Source organism: Pholis gunnellus (assembly GCF_910591455.1).
Source record: "Pholis gunnellus genome assembly, chromosome: 2".
NCBI lineage: Eukaryota > Metazoa > Chordata > Actinopteri > Perciformes > Pholidae > Pholis > Pholis gunnellus.
The window spans coordinates 16,798,439-16,816,743 of NC_136536.1; the positions used below are offsets into that span (position 1 = coordinate 16,798,439).

General features: G+C 44.4%; 1 protein-coding gene across 1 annotated transcript in view; it reads left to right on the forward strand.

The window, feature by feature from the left end:
* Window positions 1–18,305, forward strand: part of prdm16 (PR domain containing 16) — a gene marked incomplete at its 5' end in the record, with an annotated part of 170,884 nt that overhangs the window by 25,428 nt on the left and 127,151 nt on the right. The gene's annotated exons all lie outside the window — the stretch shown is intronic.

The following is an 18,305-nucleotide window of genomic DNA, read 5'->3' on the forward strand; positions in this document are numbered from 1 at the left end:
GAATCAGAAATACTCTATTGATCCCCGGGAGTAGTGGTTCCCAACCTGGGGGACATGAGATGAATCTAAGGGATGACAAGGAGGAGGTCTATTTTCTGTCTTTAATCTTAGCTTTTTCCTCTGTGAAATACAAAAATAGTTTGACCTCACACAAGAAATTCTAAAAAAAACTGAATTAAATAAGAGGCATCGAGTACTAGAAGATAAGTGCTTTACCATTGATTCAAGCATCAAATTACCATCAAGATTCACGCTTTGCTTTGTAAGTCCTCAGCTAGCAGCTCACATCTGAATATATAATCATCCATCCGCCAAATGTCACCCACTTTGCAGTCCGTTTTGTGATTACACATTTTTGCTTTTGATTGATACTGGGTCTTATAATGTGTTCTTTATTTAGACAGGGGTCTATGAAAACGTACAGGCCTCAGTTTCTGCCCAGCCGATTTTTCCTTGGGCTTGGTTGTCCTCAGTTATCTCTCCGTCCCTCTGTCTCTGTCCCCGTTGAGCAGCTAGATGTGCGGTTTGGAGGCTGGATCCATCACGATAAGCACTCACAGATGGGCTGCGAGGCCTGTCGTGCTAGCAGACTCGTTTCAGAAGTTTGAACGATATTGCACTCCCTCTCTACGTCTGTTGACAGAAAGACAAACTGTCTCTATTGAATAGGGGATCTTCCTGGTGTCTGTCATCAATGCCATTTAGGCACAAGAACTGCTCAGAACTTTCTGGCAGTATATTTAAAATGGGAGGCGTGTGGTTAACTTGAAGCACAACAGATTACAGCGATGGTCACATAACTGGAGGATAACGTGTCATACTCATGCCTATCAATAGTCCGGTCAGTGTCCTTGAACCTCTGCCTGTTCTCTTGCTGTCATTCAGTCTAGATGAGAGACTGTCAGCTAAATGCTAAATGTAATGCAAATGTTTCCTCCACACACACACACACACACACAAAGGGGACCTAGTTGATAACAGATGTGGCGTGGTCTGGCTCATTGCGTGGCAGTGGTCACTTCAATCCCTTCCATATGACAGTGATTAGGCAGGACGCACATAATGTTTGTAGATCCCTGCACTGCCTTCTGACACACACACACATTAAGGCCGAGACACACACATACACACGGACTCCCCTCCGGCCCCCACGCTCCCTGGATTAGCACATTCCGTACCTGTATTAACAAACAGCTAAGCTAATTGCTTTCCGTTATTAGTGTGTATTACGGAACATTTTCTTTGTGCTTTAGCTCTGCACTAGCAGAGTCGGAGGATTGCTGCACAGTCGGACTGACTGTGGGGTGGGTGAGGAACAGATGCAAGCGCTGGTGTGATCAGCAAACTATTCTCAGGAGCATTTGATACATGCAGAATAATGTGTAAGACAAGTTCATGTTTACTTTCTTTTTTTAAAGTTATGGATAAACACATTTCTTTGATTTTGTCCAGACAGTGGATACAGAGAGTTGCACTTGTAGAGCAGTGTGGTTGGGGTCAGGGGCTTTGCTTGCCTACAGGAGTGCTTGTGAGTCTGTTGGTGTGTCTGTGTGAGAGGTTACAGCTGTGACAGCCGGTGGCCTTGCCAAATCGGGGCCTCATGCTGATAACACATTGACAAGATACTGGCAGACAGTGTTGGTGGATTTTTCCATCAACAGGTGAAGACCGGAGGCAGTAAAAAGCTGCAGATGAGCAAGGTGGAATAGTCGCGTTTATTTGTGTGAACCCTGAATGACAGTAACGGTAGAAAAGGTCTACATGGGGCCCTCACATTAAAGTAATAAATGCAAAACGTTGAGAACAAAATCCCAGGACAAGCTCATTTAGGAGGAAACACTAGCTGTGATCCACACGGGCTGCAGTTGCAACTAATGTTTGCCTCATTACAGAGTAAAGCAGTTGTTGAACTTATCAGGGATTTGGCATTGATGATCAGTGGCCGGACTTTGTATTTACCCTTGCCTCATTAACTCTCATAAAACATGTCATTCTGGTGCCTTCTCCCTGTCTTATTCTCTTTTAACTATTTTCTTTTCTTCCTGCATCAGTAGGATCCGGGAGCACAGAGTTTAGATGGTTCATTGGCTTCCCATTCCCTATCCCCCGCCGAATGCAATCAGCAGACACCGCTGGTGATAACTTTCACTCGTACACTTTTCCTCCTCTTATCTTCTTGTCTTTGCCTCCCTCTCTCTTTCTGTTCACATCCCCTACATCCCTCTCCTCTGATTATATCCTGCCTACCTACCTACCTACTCTGTTGAACAAAGGTGGCCGAATGAATGGCTGTTCGCCCTGGCGTGATAAATCACATGCTTAAAATTAACTTTCATTCAGCAAACAGATTGTAAAAGGGAAGAAAAGGAGAGTAGGAAGGGGTTGGAGGAGGAGAAAGAGGCCCCTGCTTTCCTGGGAGCCTTGATGATGGATGCAGAATAGAGAGGAGAAATCAGAGAGGTGCAACAGGCAAGATTTAATGAGACCCCTACACCTTCAATTTTTTTTTTTTTTTTAAGTATTCAATTATGTTTATTTTTATTTTTACATGGACGGTGCACATTGATGAACGTCTCCTAAAATGTAGCCGCACGGCGTTCAGGCATCTGTTTGCCTGTCGACTCTGACATGATCCAACTGATGTCATTAAAACAACAAAAGTAAAGGTGGCTGCCTCCAGAACAGCCATTTGCCCCCGCCACGAGATAAATCACACACTCAAATTTAGCATCAACGCAGGGGGCCAAAAAGACGAAAGCAACCAAAGGCCCAATGGCATCAAAGCGATTAGTGCCTGCCCAGGTAACCCCCCCCCTTATTCTGCCCCACCCCTGTCCTCTCTCCTCTTATCAGGCTAATTGAAGACAAGCTCTTTGAGACGAATGCACAATAGGGCCAACGGTAGAGTGGCATTTGAGACTCAACGGGTGGACCGGAGAAAAGGAGATGCCGGGGTATTCTATATGCGCCCCCACCCACCTCCCCGTCTAAACCCCTTTCTCTGTCTTTCTTTTATCCCATGGCGTCTCATTCACTGCCCTGCTTGACACAGCTCGACCTCTGAACCCAGAGTTTATGAACTGAAGCAGCAGCTATTTATTTGGTGTTGAACTAATGTGTGGCCGTACAATTGTGCGGAGATTTGAAGCAATGTTTGCATTGTGTTTGAGTCGCTGTGTGCTTGGATAAGCTGGGGGTCGGCAGACCTGGGGGCGCTAATGCCATTTCAAGAGGTTGAATTGTCATTTGTCAGAAGAACTAATAAAGTTAAGGCAAAAGAACATACCCAAAGGTTGTTGTTTTTTTTCGATAGGGTTATACTTGATCCAGGAGTGCTGTTTTTGTGTCTCCAAATTCTAAGAGCAGGTGTTTGCTTTCTATCTGTAGGTCGATGTAAGCATATTGCAGGCAAGGAAAACATGCAAATAGGCACCTGTCTTTTTGAAAAGTGGAAGGCATTGCACCATTCTGTCACTTTGAGAGAAATGCAAGCCTCCACCCACTCAGCAAACAGCGGTAATCTTCATAGAAAGATCAGTCTTCATCATTCATAGTTCAAAGGTGAGATTGTCATATGCTCCTCCGGGACTATTTATCAAATCTCCCTGTGCTGTTTCAAACCGCGTAAATTTTCTATCCAGCGATCCAGTTTGATAGGTATTTCTTCACTGCTACACTTTAGAAATTCAACATCTAACAATGCTTTTTTTTGCCACCCACTCAGCTCTTTCATGTCTAAAGGTGTAGCTCGGGATATTAAAGTTTTATGTTTTGATACCAAGTTATCCTGATAGGGGGGTATTAGGGTATCAACAGTATTTGCATTTGTTTGCACTGTCTAGTACAAGTTTAACAAATGCTGACAAGAAGCTGCAGCAAATATCTTAAATATGTAGCTAAAACCTTACAAGGATATTCATAGACAAAAACTCTGGGAGTTTATCAATAAGATGGGTGCCTTAAAAAGTCAAAGTCACAGATTAACAAGCCATGGCCTGTCTATGTCCTACCTGCTTGTGTGTGTGTGTGTGTGTGTGTGTGTGTGTGTGTGTGTGTGTGTGTGAAGGGAACAGGTTAGGTTTTGAAGTGGTTGCGTTGTAGCAGTCTCTTTGGAGGACGTGCAGCTCCAAGCAAACACAGAGCTCTGCTTAAACAAACAGGGGAGGACAGGAGAGCAAGACTAATGATGGGATCCACGCAGCTTACATACACATGTATAGACACACACACACACACACACACACACACACACACGTACACAGATGTACGTATACACTCACAACTCACTGGAGCAAAGACGAGAGGAATTTGTCCCCGGAAGAGGAGTGGTGGAGATAAACCGGTGATCTGTGAAAGAGGATGAAAAGAAGGAAAAGTCCCATCCCACCTCTCTTTATTCACTCCTGGATGTCAAACAGAGGAAATATCTTGTTCCACGTTCAAACGCATTTATATGAACATAGACTATTGTCCATTTTTGGGTTACGCATTTCAAAATATAAAAGCGCCGTGTTTGTGATGCTATGTGCTCAGTGTAACCTGCGCCTGTGTGCGAGCGTGCGTGTGTGTGTGTGTCGGCACATGCACGAGTCCGTGCCGGCATGAGCGCCCTGATGGCATTGTGCAGCCGAGTCCTTGACAGAAGTGAATTAATCAGACCCCTCTGGCCCATTTGTCTCTATTTGGAGGGCTAATTGGAAAAGAAGCAGGTGTTAATAGAGAGAGGAGAGAGCCACGGTGAGAGTGTGTGTATGAGCGTGTGCTTCTCGCGTGTGTGTGTGTGTGTGTGTGTGTGTGTGTGTGCATGCGTGTAATGGAAGTCTCAGAGCTAAGTTAACCAGACTTAATTAGGCTTGTTCAGGCTCCAGCCAACCTTACATCTTTCTTTCTCCTTATCTGAGGTGAAGGCGATGCAGTGAGTGAGAGGTGGAGGGATGTGGGGGGGGAGGAACTGAGGACTGCAGTCGGGCCTCTCTCATGTCGGTCGGCTACAAACACAAAACATTCAGACTATCAAACAGATGCTGCAGTAAACCTACACAAACACACAAAAAAGATGAATTTGTGATGCTCGCCTGCTGTTTAGAGTGGGCACAGTGTGATGGAGGGGGTTTCGCGTCTAGAGGGTGGGAAACGCCGCTCTGCTCTCTGCAGATATTTACCTCCACTGCTGGTGTCTGGAATTGTTTGTTTGAGATGCTCAATTGCGAGTGTGCAGCAGGCCTGTGTCCTGTCCTGCGGGTAGCTGGTGATAAAATTTGAACCTGTTTGGAAGCTCAATCAAAGGCCCCCACTAGCTCGTTAGCTCCCTTCATATTTAGCTGTCTAAGTGATGTCAGCAAGTTTTAATGGACGGCAGCTTTTCTCAATTACGCAGGAGGGAGGCAAGCAAACTGTATCCAGTGCTGTGTGTGTGTGTGTGTGTCTGTGAGAGAGAGCGTGTGTGTCTGTTTGATGTGGTGTTTACTCAGTTGAAAGCTGTCTCCTGTGTGGTCTCCCCACAAACTTATCCCCCTCCAGATCACACACACGCTCACCTGAGGCGGTGAATGTATGTTTTGGTGTGCGTTATTGTGTGTGCATGTCTTCATGGAGACGAGTAGGTGTAGGCTCCACACGTGACGCATCTTTATGAATTTTGATGGTCGTCCCACCGATGCCCGGGACACACATGTGCGCGCAGACACAGAGTCAAACACACACACACACACACACATACATATATACAGAGATTCAAGACGTAAACATACAACAAAATCTTCCATAATATTTAGATATTTCCCTATGCACACAACTATGCGCACCCCCGTGTATATACACACAAAGACATTGTTCTTGCTTCTTTCCGCCTGGCTTCATATGTGTTTCTGTTTCAGTCTCGTACACACTCAAGAGTCCGAGTATACAGCCACTTTACTGCTTCCTCAGTCAGACAACCAGTCCTCTCTCCATCCATCCATAAGGTTCTATATCGAACCGCAATAAAAAACAATAATGCATTTTTAAAAAGTCATCCATCTATCTTTATTTTTACTCAACTATTCTCAACGGATTTCTCCAAGGAGACAATAAAGCTATTCTAAATCATCCATTCATTTATCAGATCAAGTGTTTTATGTTACAGCCTTTCAGTCTTTACAGCTCTCCCACTTATCTCTCACTATTCCTCCCTCCTTCCTCTCTCTCTCTCTCTCTCTCTCCCTCTGTCTATCTCTTCGTTCCTCCCTTCTCTGTCTGCCAAAGTTGCTTGCAGCCACCTTTCATCGACACAAGCAACAAATCAGTTGAACGCAGGCAGTACTTCACTGACTGGAGGGGAGAAAGATGTGAAGAAGGAGTGTTATATTTACTTATGTATGTTATTACTTATTCATTTATTAGAGGAAAGGTTTCGTCAAAAATGTTCAAAGCTCCTATATGTGTGTTTGTGTGTGTGTGTGTGTGTGTGTTAAAGGGTGCGTTAATGTGGCAAAATATGCATCTATGTGAACATTCTGCCCTCCTGAACCTGGGATGCCCCCTGACACAGACACACACACACACACTCACACACACACACCAGTCAGAGGTGGGATGGCTGCAGGCGGGGAGGCAGGTCGGCAGCGATTAGAGGGGCTGTGTGTGTAATGGTTGCCATGTGAGGACCCATCTCATCCACCATTACACACACGCACACGGCGCCCACCTCCCGAATCCCTCCAAGATACCGTACACTTTTAAAAACATTAGCCACTAATGCTTTAATGCCCTCGCATCGGCGTGGGGTTTGACTGGAGCTAAAATGGCAGACACAGAGGAATGCTGGCTTGTGTTTGCTTAGTGTATGAGGAAGGGCTCCGGCTTACTTTTGATTCAAACATGATGGAGCTGTAGCCCAGCTGCATACTCCTCAAAACACGTCATAGACACACAACCATGCAGTCAACTAGTTTCTCTTTGCTTTTTATAATTAATTGTGTCACTTTCAATCCATTGCGCACACTGAACAACCCATTTTACTTGGCTTAGGTGATCGTTAATCACAGGCTTCCATGCAAAATGTCAACCGGTGTGGATATTTACATGAGAATGGCTCGGCCATGCTGTCGGGGCCAGTAATGACTAACGAACACTGGGCATGGCTAGTGGCCTGTCTCCGGAGCGTGCCAGGTGTTTGTTCTCGGCCAGGCAGCATGAAAAGCAGCGTCTGACCTTGGGACGGGTGGGTGAAACCCGAGTTTCCGCGACCGCGTCAAAATGTCGGTCACCTGACAAAGTCCCGAAGCTCCTCCCCTGTGCTCTCTCCTGTTTGTTGGCTCTTGCACTCCTCTTTACCTGTCGCTCTGCCCTCTATGATGTCGGAAAAAAAAAAAAGAAGTGGGGAAAGTACCAGGGCCCTCCTCCGGAGTCTCCTCCCTCTTCTCCTCCCACCTCCACAGCACGTACATTCAGAACCTTTGGCCATTGGACACTGAACAGCTTCCTTGTCTGTGAGTTCGCTGAATGTAAACACGACCAGAGAGGGCGCAAAAACAAAAGTGTTATTGCGAGGGATTCATTGTGTCAACATCTTAGCTGGTGAGCTCCAGAGGGGGAACAGGGGGCACAGTCTAGACTATTTACTGACAAAGGGAGCGTTTTACAAGGGAGTTATTTAATGTACACTTCACCTTTACATGCACCCGGTTAACTAATCAGTAAAAGCAACATTTTTGTCACGCAAGGGTGATGAGATTCTCCCCTCAGGTTTCTTACAGTGATGTTGCTGTGCGGATGTGTCACGTTCCCAAAAACAGGTATGAAAAAACACATTGTTCACCCAAGAGTTAGTTAGGAGGGCAGGAAATTGATGTTGAAAACAAGGTCTTACTGCTTGCCCCTGTGAATATTGGCATTGAGGAGTTGAAGACCAAGCCTTTCAGGTGGCCCTTCAGCTGGTGCATTTGCTATACGTTGTTGATCTGATCCAGTCGTTCCCCGTAGGTTGACTCTTTTTGGGCGGCGGATAGTCCACCACACCAAATTCCTTTCCTGAATGTAACACTTTGTATTTATCACTTTCAAAAATATGTATCAGTTATTTTTCAAAACCGGCATGCACAACTTCTCGCATTGGTTTACTTAGATCCATCACACAACACTTCTTTAAATGGAAGATACGTCACTTTTGACGCTGGTCCGTCTGATACTCCTGTTATTTCCTTGGAACACCAAGAACACCGGGAGCAAACGCCAGGAGTTTTCATTTTCACAGAATTATGACTCGTGTGTCAACTGCATGCCAAATTAATTCGAGCACACAAGGCCAAGTTGCCTCCGAAGATACTATATGACTGGTCACTGACGAGCAATGATGCATTTAAAAGTATATATATATATTTTTTTAAATGGAGTCCGGCGCAGTGCTCACTCTTACATAAAATGCACCAGGCTACATTACATCACCTCGTCTAGCAAACTTCACAGAGAACAAGGAGGCCAAAACAGCTTCATCGATCTGTTTTAACCCTGGCTCAGCTAAAAACACAAAAAAAACACAAATCTGTCAGCACGTTAGCGTGTCGTTAACTACCGAGCCATTTCTTTTTTTTTATCGGTACCAGAAAACGTTAACTTCACTTCACCTGTCTCTCCTCTGCTGCTCTCTCTGTGTGTGTGTGTGTGTGTGTGTGTGAGAGAGAGACTAAGCATCACACTTAGTGAAACATGAGAGCAGAGGATGTTAATGATCATGTGAAAGTTTTTGCAGCGACGCTCATAATCGTGCAGTAGTGGTGCATTATGACATACTGCATAGATGAAACACTGTTTGGCACAAAGTAGCACGAATGCTTTTCTTGAACTTGTTCTCGGAAGGCAGGGCAGTGAGGTAGACGGCAAGAGAGAAAAGACGTGTAGAGAGAGAGAGAGACCCCACCTGACCACCTCATCAGAATGAGAAAGATGTGGCTGAGAACCGGCAGAGAAAAAATGTCATTATCAGCGCAGCATGTTGGAGCTCTCAGCTAAACCGTGAAAAGTAATTGTGAGAAACCAATTGTTTCTTGGATCTTGATTTGGGGAAATGGGTGATAATGAGACTGCCGGTAACTTGGCACTTGATTGCTATTAGCTAAATCAGATGGAGGTTTGTAAAGGCATTAAAGGGTGCTTGGTCAGTATGTCAATAGAATAGACCCACTTCTCCTATAGCTGCTGTTGCTACTGGTGTGTTTATATTGGAAACCAATTAGCTCGCACAGCCATAATTAAAACGACCACAACCAGGTAGGAAATCTGTCTGTTAGCTGTAGCTTTCGTGCTAATGGCCTTCATCTGTTTTGATTCAACGTATTGCTTTTGAACACTGTATGTGGAGGGTCAGAGAGGAGAGGGATGATAGTGTTTATATGTGAGAGAGGGATATAAAAGCTGAAAAATAGATAAGAGCAACAGCAGAGATTTGGTGATTTGTGACCAGTTTTACTTCCAAGTGTTATTCACTATAAAAGATTATAAAAGATTTAAAGTTGTGTTCTTTGCATTCGATATTTGCTCAGAATTCAATTGGCTGCTTTTCTCTGCAATGGATCCCTTCACATGTTCTGCAACGCAACTTTTAATCCATTTAGTGAATTCACTTTTCACCTCTTCTGATCTCTCTTCGGTTTGATGTAATCTATCACTGTGAAACACTTTGCATTTAAACATTGACCAAGTAGGGATCAACCTGATCAATATAGAGAGAGCTCTCTTTCCCTCCTTTCGCGTTTGGCTCCGTTTCTCTCTCAGCCTCCCTCCTTCACACTTGACTCGTTCCCCGGGTGTAGCAGATTAATAACGCTCCTTCTTTCACCATTCATTGGAATGCAGAAGGAGAATAGAGGTCCTTAATGAACTGGGTGGCCAGTGTTGGCCACAACACCAATTAACACAGCTTTTAATTATGGCTCTATTCAGGAAAGCTGATGGCGAGAGCGCCTGCAACCCTGAATATACGAGCGCCCTGCTGAGACATGCAGATGCACGCGAGCACACGCACACACTGTGTTTGCTGAAATACAAAAAAAAGGGCTTTATTTCAAGAATCGCTCATTCCTTACCCAGCCTCCCTCCTCTTTTATCTCCAACTCTCCTTCATTTCTTGTTGACCTTAGACCTGTCTGATCGAGCTAAAGAGGGCTGAAAACATATCTGGCCCCCGAAATAGCCCAAACACTTTTTTATTTAGAATCTCTTAGGCAGCCAGTCAAGGGCACGCTGCCCCCTTCCAAAAACATGAAGCAACAGAAAGAGAATGTCTACTGGAGTAGTCTGCCAACTTCCCAAGCTGAGGAAAAAAGTTGTATTTTTATTATGAGGAGAGGGCGCTGACTGTTTGACTTGAATGAGCTCAGAGAAAAGTTAATTTATGTTACAGGGAAACATAGAGGAGACATGCAGCGGTAATAAAGTTGTTAGCTTGAGTCCGTGAACATAAGCACTCAAAGACAATTTTGTCTTAGAGCCTATATTGCCTGATTTCAGTTTCAGTGTTTCAGCACCTGTTTTAGGAGGAGAATGACTGACAGCTACAGCTTCATTCTAGTAATACGGATGGAAGCAAAGCTCTTGAGAGAGTAAGTGCTGTTCTGGAATCAGTTTGACTTCTTTTGGATTAGACTCTCGGCAGGACCTGGAAAGGAGGGACCAAGATAAGATATCTTCTCGCTTTTTGGGAATATTACAGGAGAATATGTCATTTTCTGGCAAAGACAAGACAGCAAGTATAGTAATCGCTGCCTCAACCCATATGCGTTTGATTAAATATAAGAATCGGGAATGTACTGTAATACTTGAGCGCACTGCGTGGTTAAGTGGTGGAGTATGAAAAGTTAAAACACAATGCTCTATGGCAGAGGAGGTCAAACTTTTATCGAGTTTCCTGTTGCGCTACAGAAAGTTTACTAAAAGCTTTGAGAGAGTGTGTTTTCCATTACAGGCGCTGATACTACCGATGCGGCCCTCTTTCACCATCTACTATGTTACTGCACGATGCTGTGAGGGTCAGGATAGCCATGGTCATGTGGCTCAATTATTTCATCACCTAAAAGGCCTTAAATGTGGGTGTTTCCTTGGCAACCTGGTCCTGTACATGTGTTGTGTATATGGTTCTTCCTGCAATACGCTGACTTGTATCTGTGCATGCATATGTTTGTGTGTGTGTGTGTGTGTGTGCGTGTGTGTATGAGCCCAAGTTGTTTTGTAAAATGATGCCATATAAGGTCTCGTATCAAAAGCTCACTTAGAGGAGTCAAGAGAGAGAGAGAAACAGCGCTGAGCTTGTCTCATTTTCATCTGGCTGAGAGCTCTATGCATCCATGCCAGGTTTTCTTTCTGTGATTCTCCGTCCTCACTATTTTCGTCTCGTTTTGCATATTCACCGGGAATTGTTAGCAAAGCTCACCTACTGTTTCTAATCAGCTGCCGTTGTAGAGCGCAGTGCCCCAATACCAGAAAATGGCTCACAATACACACGCACACACACACACACACACACACACACAGAACAAAAAGAACTCCATTTGAAACATTTATGAGCCTTTTCCCAATCCTCGCCGTATTCTATCTCACTTCGTCTCAACACGGGTACAGATGTATGTAGACACGTACATCCAATCTTGTGCACATACAGACAGCGAGATAGCATAGCAGACAGAATTGCACTAAGAATGACAAATAGAGGAAGATAGATAGTAAGGCAGACAGACTGAGAGAAGCACAGCCCATAAAATGCCCCTCTTTAAAGGCTGTTAGAAATCACAGCCGTCAGCACACTCGGAGCTGGCATGGCAAACTGTCGGAAAACAGCCCGTCGGTCTCTCAGTTCTCAAAAGCGGCCCTTCTTCTTCTTCTCTTTCTCTTTCCTTCTCTTTCCTTTCTGTGTCTCTTTGTCACTCTCCAACTTGGTTGTACTTCCTGTAACCCTGGTAGCCTTTATTCCTTTCACTGAGAGAATTGGTTTGTAGTTGCACTGCAGCTCCCAGCGCATTATCTGGCTTTAGTATCTATGGTCCCTTTCATGCTGGAAGCAGCGAAGGAGAATAAACTGGATTCAGTGCAACTGTTTTCCTCCTCTTCAACTTTAGTTAAAATGATGACTCACAACATATATTGTTTCCATATATTACATATTTATGTGAATACTGTGCATATATGCAGTTATATTTCCATGCAATATTGGTCATTTTTTGAGAGATGGTTAGAATTAAAGTCAAGACAAGTCACTTTAATTTGTACAAATTGCAAATTTGTTTCAAAGGGTTTACAATATGTAATGAAATCCTCCATACTTAGATCCGTGATTCAGGAAAAACTCCACTTAACCAGTTTAACAAAAAAGAGGTAGAAACCACGAGAAGAGCAACAGAGGAGGAATCCCACAGATAAAAGGAGCAGCGGTAGATTTTACTGTATCAAGTAAATAGAAAATAGGTTAAATATTAATTACATGAACTATAATGGAGTATTTAGTAATAATATTAAGTGTGAGTATGGTTAAATATTTCAAGACAGCTAATATAGAGGATGTATTAGAAGGCAATATATAAGGAAACCCATATTGGAGGCTTTTTATATTTGTTGAGTGTCGATACAAGTTTAGTTGGTTGATTTCAAAGCGGTGCTGATCTTTTCGTCACCTGCTGTGTTTCATTATATCAGCTTGTAAGTCCACGGGGCCCTGATGCTGACACAACACACACAAACACACACACACACACACACACACACATACACACATCTAACCTAATTAAAATGGCCTGGTTAAGCACCATGCGTCAGGGCCTAGCAGGGGTAAGTGTTAGGCATGTGGAGAAGGTGGGGGCGCACAAATCTCAACTTAAACGCAAAGAGATTAGACAACTTTTGCAAGATATTAGCTGGTCAAAAATGAGAAAAATGTCCCTAAGCCTCTTGTACAAGCGCTGGACCTGGTCAGACAAGGCCTGCTTTTGTTTCACAGGCAGAGGCATGGGGCAGTGTGTGATTAGTGTGTGTGTGTGTGTGTGTGATGGCGGAGAGACATCAGCTCTGTGGTGTGCAGGATGAGGGACTGATCCAGGCCTGTGTGTGTGTGTGTGTGTGTGTGTGTGTGTGTGGTGCTGCGTAACAATCAGGCCAGGTATTAGCAGCCAGATTACAGACTGGTCCCACCTTTCACCCATGTTCCACGAAATAGCGATAAAGAGAGAAAGACACTGATGAAGTAATAGACGTTAGAGGGAGAGTGATGTAGGAAAACAAATGAATCAATTAATGAATCAAGCCATTAGCAATTAGTTTCACCTCTGTGAATATGTTTAAAGTGAGTATTTGCTATATTAAAAACCAAACGCACAACCAAATTCAGAGAAATGCAGCAACAGAGTATTGATGTTCTGATGTTTACTGAATCTCTAACTGCATTAACATGGAAAGAGCATTGTGTTTATATGATTGCTGGTCTGCCTTTCAAAAAGGCCTTCAGTACAGAGGCAGAACAGGATTGCTTTTCATGTCAGAGAATTAAACTTGGAGCACAGTTGATGAGCAAACGTGGAGTCTAAGCACATCACCCTCCCATCTGACGTATTGAACCTGAAACGCTGAAGTTGCTATTTGACTTGGAGACTGGTTATCCCTTGTTTATGAAATGTGTCTCTGCCCATGTATGTGCATAGACTTGTGCAGTCATATTGGACGCGTCGTGGACACTCAGTGAGTGTCCTCAGCAGCAGTGTGTTGTTTTTGTCAAGCTACAGAGACAAAGCGGCATAGGGAGGAGGAGGAAAACGGGTGTTTGATGAAAAGCCCTCTCTGCGTGATAAGGAGAGCCACCAGAGTCCCGGGTGTGTGACAAGGCCTGGGCCCCTGTGATCACAGAGCTCCCGTTGTGGCTCACAAATCTCCACCTCTCAGTCCTCCCTCACCCCCACCTCCTTTACCTCATCGTCAGCCCAGAGGGGGAGAGAGAGAGAGAGAGAGAGGGAGGTGGGGAGACAGTCAGACAGACAGAAAGAGAGAGTCCAGACAGGCCATGTGAGTGTGTGTCATATGGAACAGATTTAGTGCTAATGACCCTTCCACCCCGCTCTGTGCCCACCCTCTGCCACCCATTCCTTCGACCCCCACCCCACATCACCCCGTCCTGGCCAGTATCATCTCTTCATAAGGTATGCTGGTCTGTTCCAGCTCCAGTGTCCCATGGCTTTACCCACCCAAGCACCCATTCAACCCTTCCCTCTCTCCCCTCGCCTCCCCTCCTGGTTACGTCCTGACAGAGCTTGTACCTGAGACTCGAGGCTCTGGGTCAAGTCGGACTGAAGTCACGGAAATGAGCACCTGTGACTTCAACTTGAGTGCTGCGAGACCATTTAAGTGGAAAAGTAAAAATGTTCTCATGTTGGGACCTGGTTAGATCATTGATCAGTTGCATATAAACAGGTGAGTGCCAATAACTCAATCAACAGTTCAGTCATTTATGGAGCAACATTGTCAAATGTTCTCTAATTCTAGCTTCTTAAATGTGCGGATCTACTGCTGTCTCTTTCATTTACATTTAATACATGCGTTTTGGACCGTAAGTCAAACATTTTTCATGTTTCTACCCACTCAAGACTTGAATTGTTCTTGTCTTGACTGACTTAAAACTTGCCATAATAACTTAAGTTAGAAGATACTCTAGTCTTCAGGGACTCAAGTTTTGACCTGGACATTTCTGGAGGGACTCGAGGCTTGACAGCTCAGTCTCCTGCCATCCCCAAGAAGACAGGAAGTGGGTGCAGACGTTGTGATGGAGGGAGTAGATGCTTGAGTGAGGTGAAGATGGATGAAGAAAATGAGTGGTGTTCCAGCGACGGAGGAAGGAAGGATAATAAGAAAGGATCCGGGAGACATTGTTGAAAAGACTTCCAAAGAGTCGAAGTGCGGCTCTCACAGCTGTCAGATGGCCCGAACAAACCTACTTGACTGAAAGTCACATTTGCACCGTTTCAGGATTAGATAATATCAACAAATACTTTTTTGAGATAAATCACAATGTGAGGGTTCTCAACAAGTTCCAAGCGAGTGTCCACCACTTAAGGACTTGACCTCGACATCGACCTTCACCCGGCCCATCGGTCCCCTGCACTTCCCGTATCTCTGTCACATTGACACTGGCATTCTTTCACGTTAGCGCATCGCAGCGCCGCAGATAGGCCTGCCAGACACCCCCTGTGCTCTTCTAGTATCTCTGTCACACACACACACACACACACACACACACACACACACACACACACACACACACACACACAAGGTTAATTGGTAACTAGAGTTTATGGTAGCGGGGAACTTTTAGATCGACTACGCTGTAGCGAGAAGCAAAAAGACGCGCACGATAATATTTCAGCTTTTGGTGAGTTATGACCACACGTGTGAGTGTCTGAGATGTTTGTTAGAAGTAGGGCGCTGTGTGAGATTAGGGGGTCGGTGCATGTGCCGTTTGAATTTGAGGTTGTGTCGTCGTGGTGTCGTTTTTGTCTCAAAGCGGTGTATGCCGAGAGGAGCGACCATCTTACGTTTGAATGTGTTCAACTTTGGATAACACCAGCTATTTGCTCTGTTGGTGTGTGGATGTGAAGTTCCTTTCATTCACGCACAACTTACGAGCAGTCGTCTCCTTTAGCCAAATGCAAACATCTACAACTGCCTCTTACATAAAGCATTAATCTTTTATTTTCTTCCTGCTGAATCTAATCCACATTCGTTGCACAATAATTCAACAAAGTTGTTGTTTTTTTAGGGTTAGGGAAGTAATTTCCCCCCCTTGACTCTTCGATCAATATCAATAAAGTGGTCTAGTTATCTATTTTACCCTCCTTCAACAACTAAGATCAATACCCATCTGTCATGGTTTCACACACTGAATGTTATCGCTTGCGCCGTAGATTAGCCGGCTGAAGCATCTTATCCTGACGTTTTCTGTTATCCTGAGTTATGTAGGTTAGAAGGAGAGGTCTATCTCAGTGCTTACCAGGCTTTACTCGCCCGGTTGCCTCATGCCGAAGACATTTTGTTTAGAGAGTTGCAGAGCAGGTTTTTTGTATGTCTCAGCACAATTTATTTGATGTAAAAACCTTAAATATATGTTTTCATTATGACAAAAATACAATTTTTCTACGTTGAATTTCTCTTTAATGATCGTTTTACAGCTCATGACAAAATATTTGCGCCTCTGTTTGTCATTTTAGGATATTTGTGAGAATCAATTTCCTGTTTGTACAGTTGTTGTTGCAACAAAAGCCTAATTCTTAACTATTTAATCTTCATCTTTGTTTTTTATAGAACACACTGAACTATTTGGCATTTCAAAAAGCAGGTGTTCCCCCATCTATTTTACCACATACGTTTATAGTTCATGCATTGTAACCTGTGTTTTGGCCAATTGTTAACTGTGCCGTATATTTGGTGTTTAAATATACCATCAATATACTATCGGTCTCTGTTCTGCAGGAGTGTTTTTCTATGCTATCTGTTGAGGAAGAAAAACACCGCACATGTAGTATTTCATTTGGCTGTTTTCCTCCTTTTTTCCTCTTTTCACAGCCCTCTAAAACACCACAAAAAAAAAAGAAAGAAAAAAAAAAGATATATTCCTTGTTAACGCGAGAACCTTTCTCTGTCACATTGGTGTGCAGGGTCATCCATATCCCAGACTGTCACAGCACCAAACCAGATCCATCCTTCATTCCTTTCTCATCTTTCAAGTCCTGACCACTCTCCTCCATCTGTCTGTCAGGCCAGGACTTGACCTCTCACCTCCAGAGGCCCGCCCATCTTGTTACCCCTAACCCTCCGTTGATTGTGTCACTGACCGCCAATAGTTAATGTGTCTCTTTTTTTCTCCACTCTCGGAAAGCAGAAAATGTATGGCCACCTTTAAAATAACACAAAGAAAATCACTCAGTGTGAAAACTAAATTAAGGTTTGTGTAATATTTTGAAATACAGGAAAAGTGGCCTGTATAAATGTTAAGATAAATTGTCTGCAGTTGGTTGGAGCGTGGCCGTAGAATAATACCACAGAGTAGGATCGTCACAGATAATTTTAAACATGACTAATCCAGAGGTTGAACATTCATTCATTCAATGTAATGAACTTGTTATCCCACTTTTCCCTCTTTTGAACACAACAGCAGGACCTCTGCCACAGTGTGGTACACAGACGCCTATTGTTTAGAATGTGTCTAGGCGTGAAGTTAGTCAATTACGCTCCTTCAGTCAAGACTCAAAAATCCTAAGATCTAAGAGATCATCATTAACATTGAGGGGCATTATTCCTTTGAGAGGAATGACACCATTACAGAGGAGTAGACAAGTAAAATAGTGTAGATTTAAAAATATTTCATCCCCCATCCTTCTCCCTCCCCCACCCCGCCTCCCCGTCCTTGTACCTTGATGCCTGCTTAATGCCCAGACTGATGAGCCCAATTTGGACTGGTTCTGCACCCGGCCCAGTTTGATTAATGGCTCTAGGTGAGGTAGCATCAGCACTGCCTCGTCCTTGTTTCATCACACACACACACACACAAACACGACACACATAGCCACTCACTGCCACCAGACCAGCCTTGTAATTGATGACAGAGGGCTAACCATTTGCAAACCAAATGTGGAAAAGGGAGACAGAGCAAACTCTGCTTCAAACACCTCTCCACCTCCCTTCTTTCTCTCCTTCTCTCTCTCTCTCTCTCTCTCTCACTCTCTCTCCCTTTCTATCTGTCTGTCTCTCAACCTCCTCTCACTGTCTATCCACCCGCTCTTTCATTAGGCATTTGTCACATTGATATGAAGGGCCAGGGCAGCATTGTGACATGCTCAGAGGGCAGTATAAATATTTGATTAGCCCTAATGGAAATCGTCACAGCGCGCTAATTGCGCCACACATTATCTGAGGTGCGGTATCAGCGGCGGACATCCCCTTTTGATCCTCCCTCCGTCTCCCCCCCCTCTCCTCTTCCTTTAGCCCATCTCAGCCTCTCCTTCTTTTGTTTATGCAGTTTATTTTGGGTCATAAGCCATTATCTAACCCCCCCCCCCGCCCTCCCGCCTTTTCTTGTCAATAGCCGCTCTCGTTGTTGTCATCTTTCTCTCAGTGGACACTGATGTCACTGTCTGCCTCCCCTCTCCTCCTCACTGTGTGTCTTGTTGTCCTCTGGCGCCCTGTTTGCTGACGTTTCCCTCTATGACGGAGTTGAGGCTAAATAGCGGCAAGGGCCGCACATACGCTAAACACAAACGGACGCACACAGGGGACCAGAGGACAATACACAGCCGGGAAACTAC